Raw genomic sequence first — 26,976 nt, 5'->3', positions numbered from 1 at the left:
AATGAATCATGGATATTTCCAAAAAACCAACTATTAGAATTCAAGTATGTTTTAAAACTTTCCCATTGTTCTGTATTTCCTTCCCACACTACCCAACAGTCGTCCAAATAACGACGCCACATTATCAAATGTCCAGAATATGGAAAATGTTCTTTATATAACTTTCCTCCAGGTAGCCCATAAATAGGTCTGCATATATGGGGGCAAAAGTAGCCCCCATCGCTGTACCTTTGACCTGTAAATACCAGTTGTTATTGTATTTAAATGCATTATGTTCTAAAACAAGCTTCAATAGTGAGAGCAAGAAATCCATTTCTGATTGTGTATAAAGACCTGATCTATTCATCCAAAACCTCACTGCTTCTATACCTGCTTTATGAGGAATACTGGTATAGAGTGACTGAACGTCTAATGTTCCTACTAGACTGTATGTGGACACTTATAAATCGTCCATCAGCGATAGGAATTGTGTAGTATCTTTTATTCTTGCTCTCACTAATGACAATAGTGGCTTAAGCTTTGATTCTAAATATTCTGATAATGGTTCTGTTACTGAACCTCTTCCTGCCACTATGGGCCTACCTGGAGGAACATGTAAAGTTTTATGTATTTTGGGTACCAAATAGAAATACTGAAAGGTAGGATTATCCACCTTCAGTTGTCGTGCTATCTCTTCACTAATCATTTGTTTTTGTATGGCTATTGATAGGAATTCATCTATTGTTTTACACCCTTCCGTGGGATCTAACATGAGGGGGCAGTAAAAAATGGGATCTGCCAACTGTCGATTTGCTTCAGCTTCATATTCAGTTTTATCCCAAATAACTGTTGCTCCCCCTTTATCTGCCCTGGTTATAACCACATTGGAATTTGCCATCAATCTTTTCATAGCTTTATGTTCTTCTATTGACAAATTTCTGTTTGTATTTTTAAAGATTTCTGCCTGTTTAGTTTGTAATTCCTTTAGTACTAGCTGTTCAAATATTTTAACACTGTTATTATACACTGGTTGAAACCTAGATTTTTTAAATTTGAAACTTGCCTCAGTTTCTACTTGAGATGTGTCGGACTGAGTTGCAAAATGACATTTCATATTCAACACACGACTAAACTGTTTGACATCCCTAACTATATCAAAATGAAACAAATAAAATGAAGGCACATAATTTAAACCTTTGTTTAGCAATTTGAATTCACTGGAACCAAAATTTTGCTTGGTCAAATTCACCACTATTTGGTTAATATCATTGTTGTTAACTCCAGTTTCAACTTGTGATCTCATTGTCCATAAAAACTGGTCTGCGGGGCTTCCTGCTTGTGTTATGACTTCATATCCATGTTGCTTCTTATGTTTCCGATCCCCCCTCCTAAAGGGGATTTTGATCTTTTAGAAGCTGATACTTCTGGCGATAGAACATTGCCTTGTTCTAATTCAGGTTCTGTATCTGTGTTGGAACATCATGATGAACCTTCTGAAGTGCTATAAATTGCCGTATGTTGTCGCAATATAGACTTGACCCTTTTTCGTTTAGGTCTGTTTTAACTGTCTCAAAACGCACTCCTTTAAATTCTTTTTTCCAAGTAAATATTCTATCATTTTGAAAGTCATTTAAATCCCTGCGATATTTTTTCAGTTTTCGACCTTGCAGTTCCTGATCAAACTTATCAATTTCTGTTATAAATTGCCCATATAGTTGTTGATATTCATTTGTGCCTTCTAGTTTTAAGGTACGTTCCTGGAATTCTTGTAATTTTATGAACAACTCAGGTAATTGCTTTTCATAATGTTCTATCAATAATGCCATAAACATATTTGAAGCTTTTAACTGTGTATCCCTCCATTTTTTCATAAATTCACTATCCTCTTTACCAAGCCCAGGTTCTAATTGTACTCGTAACCCTCGTGGTATCACTTCAGCTTGCACATACGCCTTTAATAACTTATTATGCCATACAATGAAACGTACTATTTTAGTTATGTCACCCAGTTTACGAAATTGTAGTTTCATGTCAGTACATTCTTCTACATTGGTGTTGAGATTATGTCCATCTGTTTCCGACCCTGTAAACATGGAGAAATCATCCTTGTCAGCAGTTAACTGATGAATAAAAGTATTTAGATCCTGTCGTACTGCCATCTAGAAAAGCGCGACTGCAAACAACCAAAACTTCGGCTTAAGTGTACAAACGCTATTCTTCCATTGCATTTAAATCCACCTCCAACTGGGCATGTTATGGAAAACAGCACTCTACTGTTAAAAATAAAGTATCTCCAATCCGTCGGTGCACGTTTCCTCCACGGTGCTCGGATCACGATTCAGCTAATCCAGCTCATATATTTCCCCAACTTGTATCCAGCACTCTATCCAATTTACATAAATTGGAATATCAAAAAAGTACAAAAAGCCGTTGTTTAGTGCAAAGGCTTTATTTAGCCTCTCAGTCTCCCCCACAGACCGGTTTCGCTTTACCAAAGCGTCATCAGTGTGTCATTACATTAGCACCAGTACGGCAATTATATAGTAGTGGTCCTTCAAAGTCTTAAAGAAACAATACATTTGTTTATATATATATATATATATATATATATATATATGTATATATATATATATGTGTGTGTGTGTGTGTGTGGTTTCACTTTAGAATATTGAACTACTGAAATATTGAATGTCAGTAGTTCTACACACAAGTGCCGAAACTTCACTTTCACAAAAGTGCAGAATCCCGAATGCGGATGTATCTAATTTGCGGTTGTGGAGAAAGGGAAATCACTGATTTAACCAAATTGGTCAGTGATAAATATTCTGAGCTTGTAAAAACTTTTTCCGAGTCTGTTTTGGAGCAGTATATGAAAGAGATGTTTGATTCCCTTTCAATATACGAGTCTAAACTACAAAAAGTTGATTAGTAAGATCTGTCGAGATCGTAATGATTTAAAACTGGGGAGTGTCTTCATATGGCCTCGAGAGAGTTTTGAAAAAGAGACTGGGAGATCTTGGCAATAACGCAGTACCAATGATGGTCCACTAGGAGGCGTTGTTCTTTCTTCAGATCCATGTGTTGGTACAAATCAACGCTCAGAAGATATACAAAGTGTCTCCCCATTAACAGGTGAAGTTGCTTTGATGAGGGAGTTAGGAGCTCGAAAGAAGATTGTAACCATGAATGCACAGCAAACCAAACACATAAACACACAAAAACATACTCGGAGGCTCTAAATAAAAATCTGCTTAAGCAGCAGAGACCGCCAAAGCAGACACCCAAGCAACCGCTACCCCAAAACAAAACACGTGCAACACATAGCTCACAAAGCCTGTGTGCCGAACAGTCACAGCCTTTAAGGTTAAACAACACACCTGATACACTTGTTATAGTTGACTCTATCGTCAGGCACACTGACGTCCCGCTCACCAGGCTGAACAAGAAGGTGGTCACGGTGATCTGCCTGTCGGGCGCTAGGATCCGCCATATAACACAAGCACTCAGGTCACTCCAAGGCAAGTACAAATATGACTCTGTCATTGTCCATGCTGGTGTGAATTACCTGAGATGTACCTCCCTGGACTACATGAAAAGAGACATAGAGGAGCTCTCTGAGCATGTAGTGCAGGCCGGTATGACCCTGACCTTGAGTAGCATCTTACCCTCACCAAGAATGGTGCCACAATATGAAGACAAGATGATCAATTTCAACAATTGGCTTAAGTATTGGTGTCATTCACAGGAGGGGATCCAATGCCTGTCAGCCTGGGATGACATGCTCGACAAGCCACGATGCTTCACTGGGGATGGCTTGCACCTGTCACCCCTGGGCTTTCGGATATTGGCAAAGGCTCTTGCTTCCCCCATAGTGCCTTTTTTAGGCAAGGCTCAAAAGACAAACCCACCTCCATAGGTGGTATAAGGGATAAGAAACTAAGAGTAATGCTACTCAACGCCAGAAGTCTAAACCTCAAGATACATGCACTCGAAACTCTCCTTAGCATGGAGAACATCGATATCTGTGCAGTAACAGATACCTGGTTCAAGTCTCCCGAGAGCACCCCAGCACTACCAGGTTATACCTCATACCATGCTTTTCGGCCCCAAAACTTGGACTGAACCACAAAAGGAGGGGGAGTATCAATATTCGTCAGATACCCACACCTCCAGGTTGGTGGCACAGCACGAAGCATCAGAGGCTATCCATGTGCAACTAACAGTGGGTAAAACTGCCTTCCACTTTATAGCCTGCTAGAGACCACCCTCCCAAACCCAGGAAGCCCACTCAGCCTTCCTGAGAACACTGGAAAATATGAAGGTCTCTCCAAACACCATTATATTGGGAGACTTAAAATACCCAAACATAGACTGGGAGCATTACTCTAGCTCCAACACCCTAGCCCAAAGGTTCCTAGAATTTATAAACTCAAATGCTATGGAACAACTTGTTACCACTCCCACAAGAGGGGAAAACATACTGCACCTGATCATCACCAACATGGGGACTTTATGCTTCAGACCAGAAGTGTATCCCTCACTGGTAAGATCAGACCATAAACTAATCTCACTGGATATTCACATCCCGGCCCCACCCCCTGCCCAGAAAACCACAGTGAAAAACTTCTTTAAAGCAAATTTCACACTCCTCAAAATCGTTGTGGAATCCTTCAAAGCCCCCGGGCCTGTGGAAAATACGGCCCAGACCGCAGAATCCTTTATAAACGCATACTATGAATACCTTCAGGAATGCATGGATCATGCAATCCCAAATAAAACCAAGACCCAATCCTCTAAAGGCAGACGTCCTGTTTGATGGACCCCAGCCATAAACAAACTATACAATAGAAGGAGGAAGCTACTACATGATAGAGCAAAATCCCAAAAAGGAAATGCATCTCTGATCAGTATTAGCAAAAACCTACGGGCACTCATAAAATCGTTTAAGGCCAGCTTCGAGAGAAAAATTGCACAGGACACTAAGGATAATCACAAGGCTTTCTTTAGATATGTTAGGAACCTGGGTGGAATTCCCAGATATGCTCAGAATTAGTCCAAAATGACAAAAAATACACCGAACCCACAGACATTACCAACATGCTAGCTGACAGGTTCAGCGCAAACTCCCCCCCCCCCTACCACCACCAAAAGGGCAATTATCTATCCCAGCAGAGTGCTGCCCGTGACATCTCAGATGCTCAGGTAAGAGCCGCCCTCTCCAAAGCAAAAAACACAGCATCAATGTGACCAGACGGTGTCCCGGGCTGCATCCTACATGAACTCCAAGAAGATCTAAACCCAAACATAAAACTACTGTTTAATCTCAGCCTTTACTACAGGATATGTACCCAAAGAGTGGCGTACAACAACAGTGGTCCCTCTCCACAAAGGTGGTGCCTCAACGGATCCTGGAAACTATCGCCCCATAAGCCTGACTAGGTTGGTCTGCAAAGCTATGAAAAGGATCATCATGGACCTCATAGATAAAGATATTGGGGACCTACAGACACTGGATCCTACCCAGTTCGGCTTTGTTAAGGGCAGATCCTGCCTTTTAAACCTGGTTGCCTTCTTTGAAACAGTCACCAAGGCCATTGACAAGGGGAAGGTGGTCCACACAGCCTACCTGGACCTCGCAAAAGCCTTCGATACAATACCCCACTCAGGCATTATAGATAAGCTCACCAGCTTAAATATAAACCCCCTATGTCACTAGATGGGTTGCAAACTGGCTCAAGGACAGAACCCACATGGTTAGAATTATTGGAGCCATATCAGACTCCAAACCAGTTACAAGTGGCGTCCCACAAGGCTCAGTCCTGGGACCTCTCTTGTTCGGTATATATTTTTTGGAGGTACAGGCCAACATGGAAGGACTGTGGCTGACCAAGTTCACAGATGACTGCAAACTGGGCGCCATAATCGAGACTCCAGCCGACACAAGCATCCTCCAAAAGGGCCTCATAGAAACAGACAACTGGTGCTAGAGCCATCTGAAGAAGTTTACAATTTGCCAGGAAACGAAAGCGCTAATTTATAATTACAGTTACCAGTGTGGTTTGTCTTCATTGTTTCAGTTTTATTAGTTTTTGAAATCTTTTGTGGAGTGGTGCTAGAGCCATGGCCTCAAGCTAAATGCCAAAAAGTGTATAGTCATCCCCTTTGGCAAAAACAAAGTGCCCACAAATTACCACATAGGTGGTAATCCATTAAGTACAGAAGAAGTAATTAGGGACCTGGGGACCCAAGTTGATAGCAATCTCTCATTTGACAACCACGTGGCCAAAGTGGTTAGAAAAACATTTTATATGGCCCACCTAATCATGAAGGGATTCACATCTAGATTAGGGGAGGTCATCGTGCCTCTTCACTCATCCCTCATCAGGCCCATAATTGAGTACACTGCCCCTTTTGGGATGTACCTTACCAGACACCTGCAGCAACTGGAAAGACCCCAAAAGTACCTCACCAAGAGGATCAAAGGGCTCAAACAGATGTCATATGCTGCCTGGTTAAAGTAACTCCAGCTCTACTCAATGGCATACCCCCCGCTCAGAGGCGATCTGTGCCTGACATATAAAGCCATGTCCAACCCGGAATTAATGGACATGCTGCACCTCAAAAAATCCAAATCCCATCGAGCCACGTGCTCGAGAGACTTGAACCTCAGCGCTGAAATAAATAGGACATGCTGGAGGGACAGATACATAACCCAGAGGCTCCCTTCACTCTGGAATAAAATCCCAGTCCAGGTTAGGCAGAGTCCCTCTGACTCTCCAAGAGGAATCTTGATGAGTGGATGTGAGATCGTAGGTTTACCCCGGGTATCACTTCTGTGTCACTGTTAGAGGCACAGTATACTAACCTCGAAAAAGGGCATAGCAAAATTTATTTAAAATGGGTGGCGAAAGCCAAACGCACTCTGGCTAGGCTTATAAATGCCCTAGGGCAGATAGCCCAATATGAACCTATGAACAAGTGCATAGGTCAGGGGTTGTAGAGAAATCTACCTCTGGCAGCAGTAATGATACTGGTGGTAGTTTTTTCTGCCTCAACGAGCAATACGACCTCAATTTTACATTACTGATGATGGAGCAAACTTTTCGACGGCTGACGGAACATCAACAAGGGTGGAGATGGAGCCGCAACGATCGAATGATGGAAGGAACTGAGAGTACGCAGAATACAATAAAAAAGGCATTTATGCACGCCAAGAAAGACTAGTGTTGAACTTATCCAGTATAACTATGACTCCTTATGAACTGAGAATTTTAGGTAAAGGGTGATCATTTATACCCTGTACTTGTTCAAATTTTACGGATGTTATTTTTGATGTTAAATGATTTACTAGGAATTTGGGGTTGAAAGTAATGTTTAATAATTCTGCAAGTGTTACTGATGAAGAAAGTAATATTTTTCTAAGCCCAGTTTGTTCTTACCTAAAACTAATCCTCTTATTTCTGCATTTGAAAAGTTAGTCATGCAAGATGTGTATGATTTGAATGAGGCTAATACTGTTAAGCATGCTTGTTACAAGAGGAAGCAAAATCTTTCTAAAGATGAGTTCAATGCGCTGAAGGGAGTTGGAGAACAATACTGGTATCGTTATCAGGCCCCGGATAAAGGCAGACCAATAGTGGTATTAGGACCTGGTACGTGTTTAAAATGCAGGCATTGCTAAATGATGTTATTGTATGAGAAATTAACTCGCATTCAGGTCAACACAATTATACATGATGTGCAGATTTTACTTAAATGTATGTTTGATATCAATCTTCTTGATAGTCATCTTTTGGAATATTTTTATGTAAATAAACCTACTGTTCCTGATATACAAGGTCTCTGATGGTAAACAAAGATGGGTCTGATCCACCACTTAGACCTATTGTTTCTGGTAGAAATTGGTGCACTGAGACTCTTTCTGTCTCTCTCTGTGTGTGTGTGTGTGTGAGTGTGTGTGTGTGTGTGTGTGTATATATATATATATATATATATATATATATATATTTATAGAAAAACATTTGAGACCAGGTATTAATAAATTAACACATGTATTAAGGGACACCAAACATTTTCTTAGAGACTTGTATGAATGTCTTTAATAGTTGAATGATTATGTGTTTTTTTGTTACTATGGATGTGGTGTCTTTATTTACTGTTATACCCAATTTAGATGGCTTTAATAAGGTGACTCAGTTTTTGCAGCGGTTTACAGATTACACCCCTAACAAGGTTCAGTTGTTGGTGAAACTGTTGGAGATTGTGCTTGAGCACAACATCTTTGCTTTTGGTGAGCAAATATATAAGCAATGCAATGGCATGTCTGTGGGCACTTCTTGTGCCAATAGCTACACCAGTGCTGTTATGGACATTTGGGAGTATGACCATATATTTAATTGTCCATTCAATGAACATGTTTTGTTTTTTCATAGATTTTTGGATGACCTATTTATTTTGTGGAAGGGAGACCTTGATGTATTTGTTTCCTTTATGGAATATGTGAATAGTAGTACCTGTTTGAAGTTTACATCTCACTCCTCAGAATTAGCAGTGGATTTTTTGGATGTTTCTGTTCAGGATGAAACTGGTGTTATTTACACTAAGTTGCACAGGAAAGACAGTCATGTGAATCATTTATTACATACGGACAGTCTTCATCCTCATCATGTTTTTAGAAGTTTGTCTTCTAACCAGTTTTATAGAGCTTCAAGATGAAATGCCTAGGGATAGTGATTTTATTGGTGAAGTTGATGACGTGAAGATGAGTTTGAAGGGTAGAGGTTATGAGGAATATCTTATCCAAGCAGCGCTGTTAAGGTTTTTGATAAAAGGATGAATGAAGCTAGACCATATTTTTCTATAGGTAACAGTGAGTTTGTTAGGAGGCGAGAAAGTTAAGTATAACACTGGTTTAAAATTACTTATACTAGTGATGTAGATTGTTACAAGGATATCATTAAAAAACACTGGGGTGTCCTTAGAACTGATAATGATATCTCTAGGCACATACTGAAGTGCCGTATCTTTTATATAAGAACAGTAGGTCACTGAGAAGTAGGTTGTGTTACCCAAAGGATGCAAGTAGGAATTCTCATTTAGTTGGAACTAAATCATGTGGTCATTGCAACTGGTGTGTATATATTGACAGCAGTTGCAAATTTGAACGTCCCGACCAAGGTCGATGTTATAATTTCACAAAAGCAGGTACATGTGATACCTCACACACAGTTTATTTAGCTCACTGCTTTGTATGCAAAAAGTTTTACATAGGTAAGGTTTTATGGAGTGTTCTGATTAAGTTTGACATTGGTCTTATGAAAGCGCTCAGCGTTCAATAACTTGGTGCTTGGTGACGTTTTTGCTTTGGTTATTTGTTTTCTTCTAATTTTGGTAGAATTGGATTTATGTCAAACCTGCTGTTTGATGCACTGCTGGAAGGTTTTTTCTAGTAGCATGTATGTGAATTGGTGGATTCTGAGAAATTTTGTACTTATGCCATTGACTTTTTTTATTATCACAGGCACAGCGGTGCAGTTGTATGGGTATTCCCGAATGTAGGCTTTAATTTTGGTTGGTGTTGAAGAAATATCCAACTGTTATCAAGGAGAATCCTCTCTTAAATCACTTTATACAGTAAGAACGTATTTGTTTTTTGACGTGAATGCCAGAGTGATCTGTGTCTCTTCTTCCTGGGACATGGTCAAAAAGTCAGGTATGAAGTCATAGTGTTTCTTTTCCCACACTTTAGGTATATTACCTGACCTATAATCTTTTGCTGCTGGCTGGAGAAGCTGTGCACTTCCAAGTGTTTCCATCTAGTCAGAGAGTAAGTATTTATGTTTCTTCTCATTTCTTCTCCAAGTACATTATTTGTTTTCTTTGTTCATGTTTTGTATGAAAAGAGATGTGTTTATATGGTAAAGCCACATCTGTGGAAAAAAATTCTTTTAACTTAAGTTTATGCATGTTGCTTTATGTTGTACATATGAGCTACCTATTAGATCTAACATCAGGGACCCAATTTATGACATACTGTTTGGATCATCCTCACCATCAAACACATTTTGGCTTTTTTCCTTGTACGTTTGTGTTCTTGAAAGTCATGTACCAGGTACAGGCACACAGTGTGGCCCCATATGCTAGCTACTTAATAAGACCTAGTTCTTCCTCATGTCATCTTTTTTGTCTGCTTACACAGTTCATTTCTCAGTCTTGATGCATCTCAGTGTAAAGTTCCCACTTTTGCTGTCTGGAAGGAAATTTCTGAAGAAACTCTGATCTCTCAGTAGCTTACTGGCTTGGTGTGAGTCGGTCCGTGTGAAGCAGTGTCATGCATATCAGCATTTCAAACTTAACACCAATAGGCCACAGCAGGTAAGGAAAATCCTGACTTAACTCTTTACCAGAAAATGATTACTGTTGAGAGATCATCACATAATGATCAACAGGGTGATCCCACACATGGCTCCACGTTCTCGTTAGAGCACCATTTCAAGGACTGAAGCTCAGATATGAAACCTCACCCTTGTTCTCTTGAAGGTTTCATTTGAAAACAGACTTTGACCCCACAAGTCCTGAATTCATCCTAGACTAGCATGATCTTGAGCCACACCAGTCCTTTACAGTGGTAAGAGACCAGTAGGAGGCAAGCTCCTAGTTCCCACAATGATTGCTACATTTTAGGGTATAGTTGTTACCAGCTCCTTGTTGACTGGACAGAGCCGAGTCTGTCCAGCTTGATTCCTAGAGAGTAGATTCTGGAGTTGGCCATCTTTACATAAGCGTTACTTAAGTCTGAGGGCACCTCTGCAAGGGTTTCTCCACGAGACCCAGTTGTCCCAAGTTGAGGAGGTCTGCAAGGCTGCCCAGGGAAATGGGCATTCCAGGGCTTGGCAAAAGCCTTGTGTCCTGTTTTTTCCTACCTGGGAATCCCTATTATTCCATTCTCTGGTCAGGAGATAGGGAGCAGGCCAGCTTGCTGGCCCTGGAGGGTGGCCTTCGCTCTTCATCATAAAACGGTCCGTTCCCTTTCGACAGTTCAGTTTATTCAAACTGTCTGAACTCTGTCTCATATGGGAAGCTTGCTTTCCACATGCCTGATTCCCAGTCTTGTCTACTTATGCAAATGTAATGTTTAAATCATGGCTGTGCAGGTTTGAACAATACTAGATGACAGCCTTGTACTCCTGCTACGTGTTTCATTAATCACTCCCCTCATCTTGTCTCTTGCAGGTAGCCAAGCCACTAATCAAACTCTGGTTATTTCTATATCTTAGTCAAGTCTTTATCACTGTGTGCCATTTAGCTGGCCCAGCCAAACTTTTTTTTTTTTGTCGTCGAATTCAGATGCCTGTTTCTCTCCATATGTCTCCTTTTATCATTGCAATGTGTATCCTACACTTAATATAACTCAGTATTCTTTGTGTGCATTTATCTGTACATGTAAAGTTGTTTACATTCCTTGCCAATATTGACAAAGCAGCCATTATGTTAAAAAGCTGTTGCTTGCACATATTATACATGTCAGTTTTACTGTGAATATATGGTTCCATCTTTCAGTTTACACAAACATGCTGTTGGTTGGCAGGTTGAATTTGCATGTAGTTGGTTCTTTTCTGTGCTTGAACCTGTCCCATATTAATCTTTGCTTCAGTAAATACATTAATGGAACAAAGCATCATATACGTTTTCAGAAACCCCAATCCTTTTTTAGCGCTCAAACGCACATGATTATGTACACATTCCAAAAAATGTAATCTTCCAAATAGGGGTAATTGCTTTAAACTGAGGGCTGCACACCTGATGCTACTTACTCTAAAGTTAAAGTTAACTGTCTGTTTTATCTCTATTCTTTTCTTGTCTCTGTTCCCCAACCAGATGTGAAAAACAACTTGCATGCTTTCTGTAAATGTTCATTTTTACCATTCAACACTATACTGGCTAAGCTTAAATAAGTAAACTAAATTTTATACTGTTATATTTAATGTGTTTCACTTCCCACAGTTTTAGAATCTTGCCTTGCTTTTTTTTTTTCACTGAACTTCTTACTAATACCCCTTTAAAAGTAAATTGTACCTCGCAGATTCTCAGAATAGGTAATTTTTACAAAAATATGTACAAACCTTTCATAATGAATTGCTCACAGCTACAGCCTGCTTGTTTTCAGCTCAGAGCAGGTTCTAGTTGGAAAATCTAGCTAGTTACTTGGCAAATGCCAAAAGACAGTATAATTTTAGATGTTTTTCATTATTCTCACTTTAACTTGAAACGGTAGCTATTACACAGTTTCAGACTTCATTCCCTTTAGGAAGCATGTCTGGATGCACTTCTGTAATTTTGTTAAAGTCCTCCTTCAGTGCTCCTTTTGACGGAAGTTTGTTTTTTGGCCCCAGAGGGATGGAGACACACTCCAGGTGTGAGCAAGATGGTAAGACCCTGTCTGCAGTGAGCGTACATTTTTCAACCCCCTCTGAGAAATTTCTCTACGAATCAACAAAGGTGGTCAGATGTGGTTTAGAAAGTCCCATGGTCCTTTCCATGATCTGTGTGGAGATGGTGATAGTTCCCCCGTGGACAAAGGGGGGAACTCTAATGGAAGATGCCACCTTAGTGGCAGAGAAAGCCCACATAACCAGGTCTCCAGAGATTTTTTCTGACAAGCCCTACCAGTGTTCATGAAAGGAGGCCTGATTGCCCACCTATAGAGGCAGTCCGGGGTCATCTATCCCTGCACCAGGGAGCCTGGCTAAACATTACAAAAGATACATGGGTGCAGAAGTTTAAAGGTGCAGGATATGAAATGTGATGAAGTAATAGCCAGAGAGATTGAAACAAAATTAAGAAAAACTTCTAATTAGAAAACCCCAGGCCCAGATGCAGTACGTAACTTTTGGTTAAAAGTATTAACATCTTTGCATGGAGATTTAGCCATGAGTAAGAACTATTTATATGCACACCTCGAACAGTCACCAACCTGGCTAACAGGCAAAGCAATGCTCCTGTGAAAGAGTGCACCTTCAAGCTGCTCTAATAAATATAGGCCAATAACTTGCCTTCCAACGATGTATAAACTATACGTGGGAATTGATGCTGACAGAGTTTTATAGTCATTTAGAAGAAAACTCAATTATGACAGAACAAAAGGGCAATAAAAGAAAGTCATATGGAACAAAGGATCCCTTGTTAGTCATACTGGGGAACTGTAAAAAGGAAAAAAATTTAAGTATGGCATGGCTTGACTATATATAAAAAAAAAAAAGCATTTGATCTCACATTCATGGATAAGAGTGCTTACACTGATCAACTACATTACAGTGACCATGAAACAGTGGTAGACTACTTTGCAATTAATCCATGATAAAGGACAGATTATTATCCCAGGGATAAAAAATCAAAGGGGAATATTGCAGGGTGACACTGTCACTGTTGCTATTCTGCCTTGCCATTAGCCCATTAAGCTGTTTACTTAACAGCTTTAGGCCATGGCTACAATTTGGCTCCTAGAAAACAACAAAGTGTAAAAACTTCTCATCTTGTCTTTGTCAATTTAAAACTGTATAGCTCATCAGATGAGGAACTGAAAGCACAGATGCAGGTTGTCAAAGTTTTTTCAGATATAAGAATGTCATTTGATCCTGATAAGTGTGCAAAAGCAACCTTTAAATCAGGAGAACTGCAGCACCAGGAAAGCATCAGTTTGTGACAAAATGTGATATAAAAGAACTTGAGCAAGGAGTGTATAAATATTTGAGAATTGATGAAGGATCAAAAATAAAACATGAACAAATGCGAATAAAAGTTAGTAATACTTTAGAAGACTTAAGTTAATTTTGAAAACAGCATTGACATCTAGGAACAAACTCCAAGCTATAAACCAATTTGCTATTCCTGTCCTAACTTAGTTTTGCAGTGATTGACTGACCCCAAAATGTGTTGGATAGATTAGAGAGGAAAACAAGAAGGATGCTTCATGCTCACCAAATGATTTATAAAAATCAGTGTATACCAAGATTATATATTCCCCGTTCCGAAGCAGGGATGGGCCTCTTGATGGACCTCCTTGAAATTTATTACATGTATAGATCTGCAATTGTGTGACTCCACACATCTGCTGACCTTGCAAGACCCAAATGTAGTGAAAGTTTTGAAACACGAGGAGGAGAAGAAATCTAAGATGACTTCTCTGCTTAATTTAGCAAAAGTATATCAGTGTCAAGCAGAAATGGAAATCAAGCCAGTAGTAGATAAAAATCGGGCAGCAACTGAATGTGCCAAAAAGCAAAAGGAAGAGTAGAAGATGGACCACATGAGAAGGCAAGAAATGTGGAAAAAGCATAAATATAATTGAAAGTATAGAAAACTTCTGGAAGAACCTCATGTTGATCAGGAACGAATGCAGGAATGGTTAAGGAGTGGCGAATTCAAACCAAGAGATGGAAAGTTAATATTGGCAGCCCAAGATAGTGGGCTATGTTCACGCTGCTTTACAAAGTCGATTGAACATGTGGGAGAAACAGATAAATGTAGGTTTTGTAAAACTGAATTGGAAACGGTCGCACACCTTGTTGCTGGTTGTGACATACTAATGGCAGAAGGACTATATACTGAAAGGCATAATAATGTGGAAAGACTGTTGCACTGGGGATTGTGCAGACATTATGGTACTGAAGTAGCTGAAAAACACTGGAAACATGACACGCAAAGCATCATTGATAATGATGAGGTTTCTATCACATGGGATCACCCATTACCAAAAATTCAAAAGATAGATGCTAGAAAACCATATGTAGTGGTCCAAGAAAAGAAGACAAAAGTAGCATTGATCATTGAAATCGCTACACCCAGTGACTACAGTGTCTTGCATAGAGAGAGAGAGAGTGTCATAAAATATCAGGATCTGCAGGCAGAAACGAGAACAATGTGGAAGAAAGATACCCAGATAGTTCCAGTAGTAGTTGGAGTAATAGGTCTTATAAAAAAATAATCTCTAATCGTATTTAGATACGTTACCAATCCATGCAACCCTGTACGTATTGCAGGAATCATCATTACTGGGCACATTGCGAATGCCGAGAAGAGCAATTTTGACTGACATCAAAGGTTGCAACAGTGCTAATTTCATGAACTTTAATCGTAATTTGACTTAGGAATGGGGTCCATTCCTGTCATAATATTAGAAACCCAAAAGATTTTCAGAAATTAAATTGCAGAGGATTGTTTCCAGAGGTTATACAATTCCCTTTTTCCCTTTCCCCTCCCCTAACATTAAACAAAATTCCCAATGTTCCACCCAGTCAGAGGAAAGCAGCAGCTGTGGAAGTAAAAAATCTGCTAGCAAAAAGAACCATCCAAGAGGTCCCCCCAGATCAGAAAGTATCAGCAACTTACTCAAGATTCTTTAGTCCCAAAGAAAACAGGGACTGGGGACCAGTTTTGGATGTCAGCAATCAGGACAAATCAGTTCAACATACCAAGTTCTGGATGGTCATGGTTCAGTCCATTTTGCTTTTCCTGCACAAGAACGACTTGATATGCTCAGTAAATCTTCACAATGCATACTATCATATAAAAATGAACAGGAAATCCAGGTAATGTCGATGTTTCTAGATGGGAGCCAGTCATTACTAATTCAGAGTACTGCCCTTTGGTTTCACCACAGCCCCCAGTGTGTTCATCACATGTATGGTGGTAGTAGTAGCTCACTTGAGACTGCACAAATTCAAAGTATTTCCTTACCTGGATAACTGGCTCATTACCACCCCATCCAGGCATCTACTATTTGAAGCAAGAGATTGTGCCCCAATTTTGCTTTTGCTTGGGCATTACTGTCAGTCTCAACAAATCTCATCTAGGACCAACTCAAGTCCTAGAATTCATAGGAGCCTTGCTCTACACTTTGAGTGACAGCCTCCCTTCCCCTGTCAGGAGTGTAAACTTTAACATTTCAAGTCAGGAAGATCATTCAAAACTCATTGTCAACTTGATTGATTCTACAGGTTTGATGTGTGCTGCCATCATTCTAGTACAACTGGCACGATACCATATATGAATTCTTCAATGGACTCTGGCAACTAAGTGGTCCATCTTGTATCAGCCCTTGTCCGCCCAGATCAAAATAACACAGGCATGCAAAAGATGTCTCAGGTGGTGAATTTGCACTGATTAGATTTTTCAAGGCTGCTCATTCATGCTTCCCCAGCTCAAAGTCATAGTGACCAAAGCTGCATCCCGGTTTGGATGAGCAAGGGGGGGCATTTCTTGGGAAAGATTGTCCTAGGCACTTGTTCCACAGAAGAGGCCAACAGGCGTATCATGTTCTAGAAATTTGAGCAGTCCTGCTAGAGTTGTAGATCTTTCAAGACTCTCTCTCTTCAGGGACTATTGCGAAGCAGAAAGCATGGCAGTAGTCTGGTACGTCATCAAACTTGGAGGAACCAGATCTTATGAAGTGAAGCTATGAGTGTGGCAATGAGCAATTTTTTCAATTTGAATTTTGATAGCAAAGAACATTCTGGGAAAATCCATCGTGATAGACAAATGGAGCAGATCCATCCTGTTGCCTTGCGAATGGTCTCTCAACAAGGAAATTAAGGAGAAGATTTTCGGTTGGTGGTGCCATCCATGCTGCAACCTACTTGCATCTCCCCTCAACAAGTGCAGCAGGTTTTTGCCCTGACCCCCCCCCCCCCCACACACACACACTGGGGGAGTCACCAAAAGATGCTGTTTTCCATGATACCCCCCCGGTCTCCTTTATGCTTACCCCCAACTCCCCTAATCCCCAAATTTCTTCAGATAACATCTCGATTGAAGAGCGCAGTAATCCTCATTGCCCTCTTACTGGCCTCATCAAGATTTTGTTCCCCTCCCTCTGGCCTCATTTGATTCATCCCCCGTGCATCTTGGATCCAGTTTCAGATCTTCTCTCTCATTTGACCCACGATTCATCCTGATATCTTGGGCCTAAAGTTGACCACATGGTTTCTCCAGTTCGATTGATAGCTAGACAACCCAGGCTCTCTTCCCCTGTACATTGTATACTGTTGCCTTCTCACAAATGTTCCACTAGAAAGATTTGCAAAAGTAAATGGGAAATATTTGATCTGAAGTAGTTAACTTCATTTGGTCTGCAATCTGTGGGATACGGATCCAATCTCGGATCTGAGCCGGCAACTTTACAAGGCTTAGATACGAGCTCCTAGCTCCTCCCCTTACCCATAATCCCCTGCCAACCCTGACTGACCTCAGATCTAGTTTGCCGTGCTTCTGAACAGAAGCTAGATTGCGAGCTCCTGGTCTTTTGATTAGATAAGTCCTTGTATCTTAAATTTTTCTCCTTAAACTTGTGTGATTGTGTTGGTTAGGTTTCCCTTCTTATAACCTCTTTAATTTTTTCTAGTCAAATTTTCCTCCCCATCCCTCGCTGGTCGTAGTTTGTGTGTGTGTTTAGTGTGTTTGGGGCCTACTGAGTGAGTTTTCTTTAGCTAACATGTCTGAGGCCCCAAAACCAATATTTTCTAAGTGCACCAAGTGTGGCCATAAGCTCTCCCCAGCGGATGGCCACACTCGGTGTGTCCAGTGCCTTGGGGTTGAAGACCTCTCCTCTGGGTGTTCTATCTGCACGGCGTTCAACCCCAGGGCAGTGAAGGACCGTAGGTCGAAGCTGATCCTAGCGGGACTCTTGCCCCCGGATTCGGCTTCGGCCTCCGGTGCTTCTGTGGCCTCCTCCCAGGCTTCTGTGGCGGCCACTCCTGCCTCTCCCCCCCCCCCCCTCGGCCGGGACTCAATCTCCCGCTTCTGCGCCGGAGGAGAAGGGAGGCCAGGAAAGAAAAAAGGAGGGAGAAGCACCACAAGCGGTGGGCCGAGGCCTCCGCTTTTGGCCCCCCTGTTAAGCGGGTTTCTCCCTCCACGGCTTCCAGGTCTCCTCCTTCTCGGCTTCGGTCTCCATGCTTCTCACTGGGACCAGAGGAGACCCGATCTCTGTCGAGGTCATCGAGGTGGCACTCCCCACCAGCCTCGGTGGCCTCGTCGAGATCAACGCGTAGCCTTTCTGAAGCTGATTTGGACCGGGTGATGCGAAGGTTCATCCAGGCCCAAATGCAGATGGGAGTGCTCCTGCCTCCCCCCCCCCCCTTCCGGGGGGGGAGCTCAACACCCTTCTTTGCCCCAATAGCTCCTTCTCTGACCCGCTTCCCGGGTTCGGAGCGCTCTGAGCCAGGCAGCGTTGGGGGTGGGTCTGCGCCGACTGTATCTGGTACTTCGGCTCCGACTCTTCCTTCGAGTTTCCCAGATCCGTCCTTGTCGGATCCGAGCTCTCTGAGCCATGCTCTGAGCTTCGGATCCGAGGGGTTTAGTGTGCCTTCGGCTCCGTCCAGGTCGGAGCACACTGGCCATTCGGATCCAATGGTCTCTGCTCCAATCCATCCATCGGATCCGAGTGAGGGTTGGCTCTCTGATCCCAGAGAGAGTGGCTCTCCGATCCCAGAGAGAGTGGCTCTCCCTCAGCCTTCGATGTGGTGGAGAGAGCTCTGTTGAGTGCATCCAGGCCCCCGCTCCCTGCTACGGCTCCATCCCGCACTCCCTCTAGTTTGGGTAGGGCTTCCGTCGCCCGGCCACAGGGACAGCCTGCTTTGACGTCTCAGGTCGCTCCCCTGGAACAAGACGTTGCTGGTGAGTCGTCCTCAGACAGTCCCCCCGAGGATGTTCCTCACAAGCGGAAGTGTAAGAGGAGGCACGTGGACTCCCCCGAGTCCTTGACAGAAGACACGGATTTGAATGAGGGGGAGGGCTCCCCAAGGTCACCACCCGAGGATGTCTCCATCAGAGACATCATGGAAATGCTTAGGATAAGAGGGGGGTGGTCTGCCCCCAAGGCTTCCTCGGACGAATCCGTGTTCCTGGAGGCATTCGAAGCAGGCCAATCTACCTCTTGGGTGTCCCCTCTGGCGACCCCTTAGTGGACCTTATCACCACTAGGGCGTGGTAGGAGCCAGACACTGTGGAGCCAGTCCCCAAACGTCCTGACAAGATCCTGAGTTCCCCGGCAGAGAAATCCCATTGGAGCAAGGGACCCCCTGTAGATGCCATGTTGGTGGCGGCAGCCACCAAGAGTGAGTTAGCCCAAGAAAGTCCCTCGGTCCATCCCCCAAGCAAGGAGCCTCGCTTGATGGTCCGTCTCGGGAAGCGGGTCTTTAGTTTAGTGACCTTCACCGTAAGGTCCCTGAACTACATGGCACATGTGATTCGACTGCAGCGAGACCTTATCAAAGAGTACGCTTCCTCGCCCCCGGAGTCCATGTCGGGGGAGGACAAACAGTTGTACTCCACTCGCATGGCCACTCTTAGGCCTATATCCAACACCTCTATGCGGCTTTTATCCCATGCTACAGAGGGCGCCGCTAGAGCCAGCGGAGCAGGCCTAGTTATGAGGCACCAGGCCTGGCTCCGACATTGTGATTTCACGGAACCCTTCAAGGCGTCCTTTGTGAATGCCCCCTTCGATGGTTCTGCCCTATTTGGCAAGACAGTTTGCGAGACTTTGGTCCAGAGCGTTGTCTGCCGTCTGAGTCTGCTTCTCTGCTCCCCAGAGGTCCTTCTCCAAGAACCAAAAGGGACAGAAGAAGATATGGTTCCGAAAGTCGCAACAATCCCAGTCCGCTCCGGACTCCCAGTCCTTCCGCGGCAGAGGAGGACAGGGTGGACACCGCCCTAGAGGCCAAGGGAGCCCGAAGAACTTTGGGTCCAGAGAAGCCTTCTCTGATCGGCCCACGCAGCACCCCTGAGGGGTTGCCCGACTGCTCCACTCTGGAGGCAGTCAGAGGGCGTTTCTCGAAGCACCTAGCAGCTTGGGAGTCCATTACAACAGACCGCTGGGTGCTTCGTATCATATCCAGAGGATACAGAATTCCCTTTTCCTACATTCCCGACACCTCCGGACACCTCCCCGATGTTCCACCCAATCAGGGGGAGGCAGCAGCTGCGGAAATTCGGCTGCTTTTAGAAAAAGGAGCCATCCAGCATGTCCCCCCAGGCCAGTCTGGATCAGGTTACTACTCCAGGTTCTTTTTGGTGCCAAAAAAGACTGGGGACCCAAGGCCCATCCTCGATCTTTCCCTACTAAATCTGTCAGTAACCAAAGAAAAGTTCCAGATGGTCACTCTTCAATCTATTTTCCCCCTTTTGCGGGAGAACGACTGGATGTGCTCCATAGACCTCAAGGACGCGTACTACCACATATTGATGGACGAACGGTCCAGGAGGTTTCTCCGCTTCTGGCTAGGAGCCAGTCATTATCATTTCAGGGTCCTCCCCTTTGGTCTCACCTCAGCCCCCAGGGTGTTCACCAAGGTATTAGCAGTGATAGCAGCCCACCTGAGACTCCAGGGAATGCAGGTCTTCCTGTACCTGGACGACTGGCTCCTCACCGCCCCGACAAGGTATCTACTATGCTTAGCCAGGGACTACTTTCTCAACCTTGCTTCGCAGCTAGGGATCACTGTAAACTCGGACAAGTCCTCTCTCACCCCGACTCAGGTGTTAGATTTTATCGGGGCCATACTGGACACCAACAGGCAACTAGTCTTATTGACTCCCGACCAGTTGCACACTGAGGGCACATGTGCGGGTCATCTTTCATTCTTCAAAACCTCCGGCGGGATTGGTTCTGAGGGCCCTGGGGTCCATGGCAGCCGCTATAAACCTTCTTCCCATGGCGCATCTGAACATGAGGATTTTACAGTGGACTCTCCAAGTCCAATGGTCCCTTCATCAATACCCCTTGAGTCACCCTATTTCTCTCAGCAGGGCCTGCAAGAGGGCTCTCGTTTGGCGTCTTCAATCGCTGGACCCCCAGACGGGATGCCCCTTTGCCACACACCCCCTCTCACCACGGTGACCACGGACGCGCCTCGTCTTGGGTGGGGGGGCATTATTCGAGCAAGATGGTCCAAGGCACTTGGAACGATTCGGAGACCTTGTTGCACATAAATGTTCTAGAGATGAGGGCAGTGCTGTTATCGTTGCAAGCACTTCAGAGCCTTCTGCCTGTAGGAACAATTGCAATCCAGACATTGGTATGGTATATCAACAAACAAGGGGGAACCAGGTCTTAACCACTCTGTCGAGAAGCCATGAGAGTGTGGGAATGGGCAATCTCCACCAACCGCTTTCTCATTGCAACGCACATTCTGGGACGGACCAACATCCTGGCGGACAGACTGAGTCGCACCATCCTTTGACCTTACGAGTGCTCCTTCAATCCTCGAGTAGTGAGTCGAATTTTTGCCATTTGGGGGCAGCTCTGTTGCGATCTTTTTGCATCTCCCTCAAACACGAAATGCAACAATTACGTCGCTCTCATTCCCCCTGCCGGGGAAGCCCCGAGGGATGCCTTGGTGCATGCTTGGCCACCTGGTCTTCTCTATGCCTACCCTCCTCTTCCCCTCATGCTGAAACTTCTTCAGAAAGCCAATCGGTTGGGGAATAGGATGATCCTCATTGCCCCATTCTGGCCTCGCCATGCTTGGTTCCCTTGCCTCTGGTCTCATCGAGTGAATCCGCCCTGGATTCTAGATTCCCTTTCGGATCTAATCTCCCACCCCCAGGGGCTCCCACTTCCCGACCTGGCCAGCCTCATGCTAGTGGCTTGGCTGCTCTAGTTCCACTTCTAGCTAGGACTCCCGGGATCTCTTCTCCAGTTAAAACTATCCTAGTAGCAGCGCACAAGCCCTCTACTAGGCAGGTCTATGGTAGTAAATGGAAGCGTTTCTCTATCTGGGCAGAACGCCATAATTTGGACCCTTTTACAGCCCCCTTGCTTGCGGTGCTGGACTTTCTTTCAGGTCTTTTTAATGGCGGAGCTAGCCCTTCTACGGTTAAGGTTCAGTTAGCAGCTATCTCTCATTACCACATAGGTACTGAAATGGGTCATTTGATTACTACAAAATTGTGCAAAACGTTCCTAAAGGGCACCTTTCTTCTTAGACCTCCAATAAAGGAAGCGGTACCTCCATGGGATTTGACCTTGGTATTACAAGCCCTGACAGCCCCTCCCTTCGAACCGACGTCTTCAGTAGACCTCAAATATCTGTCTTGGAAAACAGCCTTTCTTTTGGCTATTACTTCAGCCAGGAGAGTATCCGAATTGAAAGCTCTTTCTGTGAAATCCCCATACTTAGCCTTTCACAAGGATAGGGTTTACCTCAGGACCAATCCCTCCTTCCTCCCGAAGGTAGTTTCTGAATCTAATATTAACCAATCTATCAGTTTGCCGGTCTTCTTTCCTAACTACCAGAACAAAGGGGAGTACAGACTACATTCTTTGGACGTGCACAGACAACTTAGATTTTACATTCATAGGACATCTGGTCATAGACAATCCGACCAGTTGTTCGTCTCCTTTGCCAAATTTAATCTAGGTAAACCAGTCTCAAAAGTTTCCTTATCGAGATGGATTTCACAGTGTATCATTACAGCGTATCAAAATTCTGGCAGGCCAGCATCTCAAGGAGTTTGTGCCCATTCAACTAGGGCTGTGGCTACATCTGCCACCTTTAAATCCAGGGTTTCCTTGGATGATATCTGTTCAGCAGCCACTTGGGCCTCATCTCATACCTTCATCAATCATTATAAATTGGACATTTACCTCCAGAGGGAGAACTTCGTTTGGCTCCGCAGTACTCCGGAATATCCTTCCATGAAGGCAGCCCAAGGTTTAAGTAGCTGGGGACTCTGTCCCACAGGTTGCAGACCAAATGAAGTTAACTACTTCAGATTAGGAAGTTATGTACTCAGCAGGAAACGAATCGGAACCAACGTTTCTTCAGTAATCCAATTTTATTCGAGTAGAACCAGTAACAAAAAATATTCAATAGAGCAAATAAAAAAAATTGTTGCAGTTCTGTTCTTAGTCAAACACATAAAACCACAAACGACTAACTCCAATAGATCAAGCGCTTTCGCCCGGGCTCTCCCGGGCTTTTTCAAGATAATTTGACTAAGCAACCTATATGCTTATATACCTCTTGGTTGATTAGTTAATTATGTAATCATTTTATTAAGACTTGTTTCAATATTTTTATGCTTAGTTATATTCCTGATACCTCTATTAACATTACCAATACTATAATTGACTTAAAATTATTTATGAGACAACTAAACTTAAATATTCATTTTGGTAATATGCAAAATGCACAGCAAAGACTTTGTAGAAAAAGCACATTTAATCCTCCATTGCATCCATCACTGAAGATATATGAAGAATTAGTGTAGAATGAGTTCAGAAAGCTAAATAGACAAAGCAAATTTAAAGAATCTAGTAATTTCCCAGATGAATGTAATAAGCTGCTAACTTTCTTAAAAAAAGAGAAAATAAGGGTGATGAAAACGGATAAAGGGGGTGGGGTAGTACTTATGTACCAACAAGTTTACGAAACTTATATTCATAACATGTTACATGATACAGAAAAGTATACACAAATTTCTATTAATGAAAGGAACATAGCTTATAGTAAAATTAAATAATATTTAGATCATCATCTTTTACAAGGGGCAATAAATGAACAGCTCTTTAATTACCTCTTTGTACAGAAACCACTAACCCCCATAATCTTTGGAATACCAAAAGTCCACAAAGGCCTACAACCTTTAAAATTTAGGCCGATAGTAGCGGGAAATAAGGGCATTACTGAGCCATTAGGCAAATACATCGACAGTATGACCAAAAAATATATAACATCATTAGAATGTATTTGCAAAGATTCTTGGGAATTTTTAAAAGGAATAAAAAAAGAATTTTTTGCAGAAACAGAGTTTATGATTACTATTGATATTATTGACTTATTTCCAAGTATCCCGCACGAAATAGGACTTGAATGGTTTAATGAGATGTTAGTTAAGCTTACAAGTTTTAGTGGTGACATTATTAAGTTATTAGTAGAATTTATGGGAATTATTTTAAACAACAATTTTATAATTTTTAACGGAGAACTTTTTAAACAAAACAAGGGTGTGGCCATGGGTACACCGTGTGCATCAGCATATGCAAATTTAGTCCTACATCATTGGGAATTAAAACACATCTTTGTATCAAATTGGGCCAAATATATTGTCCACTACAAAAGATTTTTGGATGATATATGCATTTTATGGAGAGGTACTTACCATGATTTTATAAGTTTTATAGATTACATTAATGGATCTACCAACTTTTTAAAATTTACCTATGAAATCAACCCTAATCAACTACATTATTTGGATATTAATTTAATGAAAAACAATGAAACTAATACCTTTGAATCTAGTATCTATAGAAAGAGTACTTATTCAAACATGTTTTGACACTTTGATAGTAGCCACCCCTTTTTCCAAAAAAAGAGTATCCTTAAAGGTCAATTAATTAGAGCATCAAGAATTTGTAATACAGACAACTTATTTCAAGTTGAAATAGAATATTTAAAGAGTCTTTTTCTAGAGAAAAATTATCCTTTAAGTTTGATTAATGTTTTAATTAATGAAATTTCAATGAAAAGAAATGAAAAGTATACCCCACTGTTAGGTAATGAACGAATGAACAATACAAATGACATTGATAACAACGAAGAATATAAAAAACAAGCATTTGCATATACCTTTAATAGTGACAGTAAAGAAATAGAAACTATTATTACAAAATATTGGCCGGTATTGTCAAATAACTTAGAGATTAACAAAATGATTCCAAAACTACCAAATTTTATAAGGAAGAGAAACAACAACCTTAAAAATCTCTTTGAAAAAGAAATAAATAGCTTAAACAACACAAAATTAATGAGAGGTACTTACAAATGTGGAACCTGCAAGCAATGTGCTTTTATGCTTGATGACGTAGGATTACATTTAAAATCAAGAAGTATGGGATTATATGCCTTAGGACATTACAATTGTAATTCAAAGGGCATAATATACTTAGGAATATGTCAGCATTGTTTATCTTTTTACGTAGGAAAAACGGAACGAACGTTAAAAAGAAGAGTATATGAACATTCCTACGAAATAAAAACAAAAAAAGAAACCAATGCATTTTTCAAACATTCTTTAATATGCAAAGAAATGAATTTAAAATTTCTAGTGCTTGAACAGGTAAAAAATGATATCAGAGGGGGAGACTGGGAAACATCACTGGAATATAGGGAATTAGTATGGCAAATTAAACGCTGCAAAAGCACCAGGGTTGAATGAGCATGTTAGTATAAGTAGTGTATTGAAACAAAGAAGGGCAAAATTATAATAAAGCAATAATGAATTAGAAATTTAAATATAGATACTAGAGAAAGTAAGTTTTAAAATAATTTTACAATTCTTAAAAATTTTTGCTTGTTTTTATATATATGTAATAATTAAATATTGAATAACTAATTATTTATTTTTAAAAATAATAAGTTATTTATTTATTTATTCATTCAATAATTGATTATTTAATGGTCTAGTTATATAGTAATAAACAATAGAAATAAATATTACTAATTTTATAAATTTTATATTTTTAGAGTATTTATATATATTTATGATTATAAATTAACATTTTTAAAAACACATATATATTTCTTTCAGGTAAAAAATACGAAAATTAACAACAATAATAGCATTAATGTAATCTTAATAAATAACAAAAAATCGTAGTACACATCCATAAAATGCCTATGTATCAGCGACCAAACCATTAAAACCAAATGTCAAGAGACGACAAAATATCACTAAATATCAAATCCTTATAAGGACGACTTTCCACCTAAATGCAATGAGCATAACATAAAAGAAGAGATGAATTTAATTTTATTGTAGAAAAGCAATTCGTTTGAAAAACAACACATACATGAATATAAATAGTTCGGATAAACAAAGCATTCCACAATAAGTGGTGGGAACCAAAGAACACAAAAACACGTTACATAAAGGACATTTTTTAATAATTTTTTAATAATTCTTCAATTCTTTAATATTTTAAACATTTTTTATTCCTATGAAGGGAATATAACTTTAAGCATAAAAATATTGAAACAAGTCTTAATAAAATGATTACATAATTAACTAATCAACCAAGAGGTATATAAGCATATAGGTTGCTTAGTCAAATTATCTTGAAAAAGCCCGGGAGAGCCCGGGCGAAAGCGCTTGATCTATTGGAGTTAGTCGTTTGTGGTTTTATGTGTTTGACTAAGAACAGAACTGCAACATTTGTTTTTATTTGCTCTATTGAATATTTTTTGTTACTGGTTCTACTCGAATAAAATTGGATTACTGAAGAAACGTTGGTTCCGATTCGTTTCCTGCTGTGGTTTTCGCTACAAACCTTGAGGTTGTCCTGCATTGTTTCTCGTTGCTTATAAGTTATGTACTCACCATAACGTTCCATCTGAGTAGGTAAACTTCATTTGTCTGCAACCGTCCCGTCCCCCTCTGTCCCCCTGACCTTCAGATGTGTTTCATGTCATATAGTGATGTACCAATTCTGATAATGTAGTTAGTTATCCACTATAGTGCTTGGGGGAAACTTGATCTGAGGTCAGTCAGAGTTGGCAGGGGATTATGGGTAAGGGGAGGAGCTAGGAGCTCAGATCTAAGCTTTGTAAAGTTGCCAGCTCGGATCAGTATCCCACAGGTTGCAGACAAATGAAGTTTACCTACTCAGATGGAACGTTATGGTGAGTACATAACTTCTTATTTGAGCTCAGGAGAAAGACATCAACCCCTTTTCAGTGCTACTCCCTAAGGTTCTCGAGTTTTTGGCTACTGTTTGTAATGAAGGGGCTAGTTCTCTAACAGTTTAAGTACAATTGGCTGCTATTTCAGATTTTCATATTGGAGATGACAATTCTTCCTTAGCTTCATCACAACTGTGTAAGGCTTTTATTACAGGAACCTTTTTACTAAACCCTCCCCCCCTTCAAGATCCTGCACAAACCTTAACTCTATCACCATTTGAACCAGCTGCTAAATCTGACCTAAAGTTTTTAACCTGGA

General features: G+C 41.5%; 1 long non-coding RNA gene across 1 annotated transcript in view; it reads left to right on the top strand.

The window, feature by feature from the left end:
- LOC122789247 overlaps window positions 1-9,803 on the top strand; it is a 35,789-nt gene extending 25,986 nt beyond the window's left edge. Inside the window, exon 2 of the long non-coding RNA XR_006362794.1 lies at window positions 9,728-9,803. This is a non-coding gene — a long non-coding RNA (uncharacterized LOC122789247). The remainder of the gene's footprint in view (window positions 1-9,727) is intronic.
- Window positions 9,804-26,976: the final 17,173 nt, after the last annotated feature.

This window comes from Protopterus annectens, chromosome 14.part0 (assembly GCF_019279795.1).
Source record: "Protopterus annectens isolate FY-2018-M chromosome 14.part0, PAN1.0, whole genome shotgun sequence".
NCBI lineage: Eukaryota > Metazoa > Chordata > Ceratodontiformes > Protopteridae > Protopterus > Protopterus annectens.
Note: the sequence above shows the minus strand (reverse complement) of the source record. Positions and strands in the feature narration are given on the sequence as shown.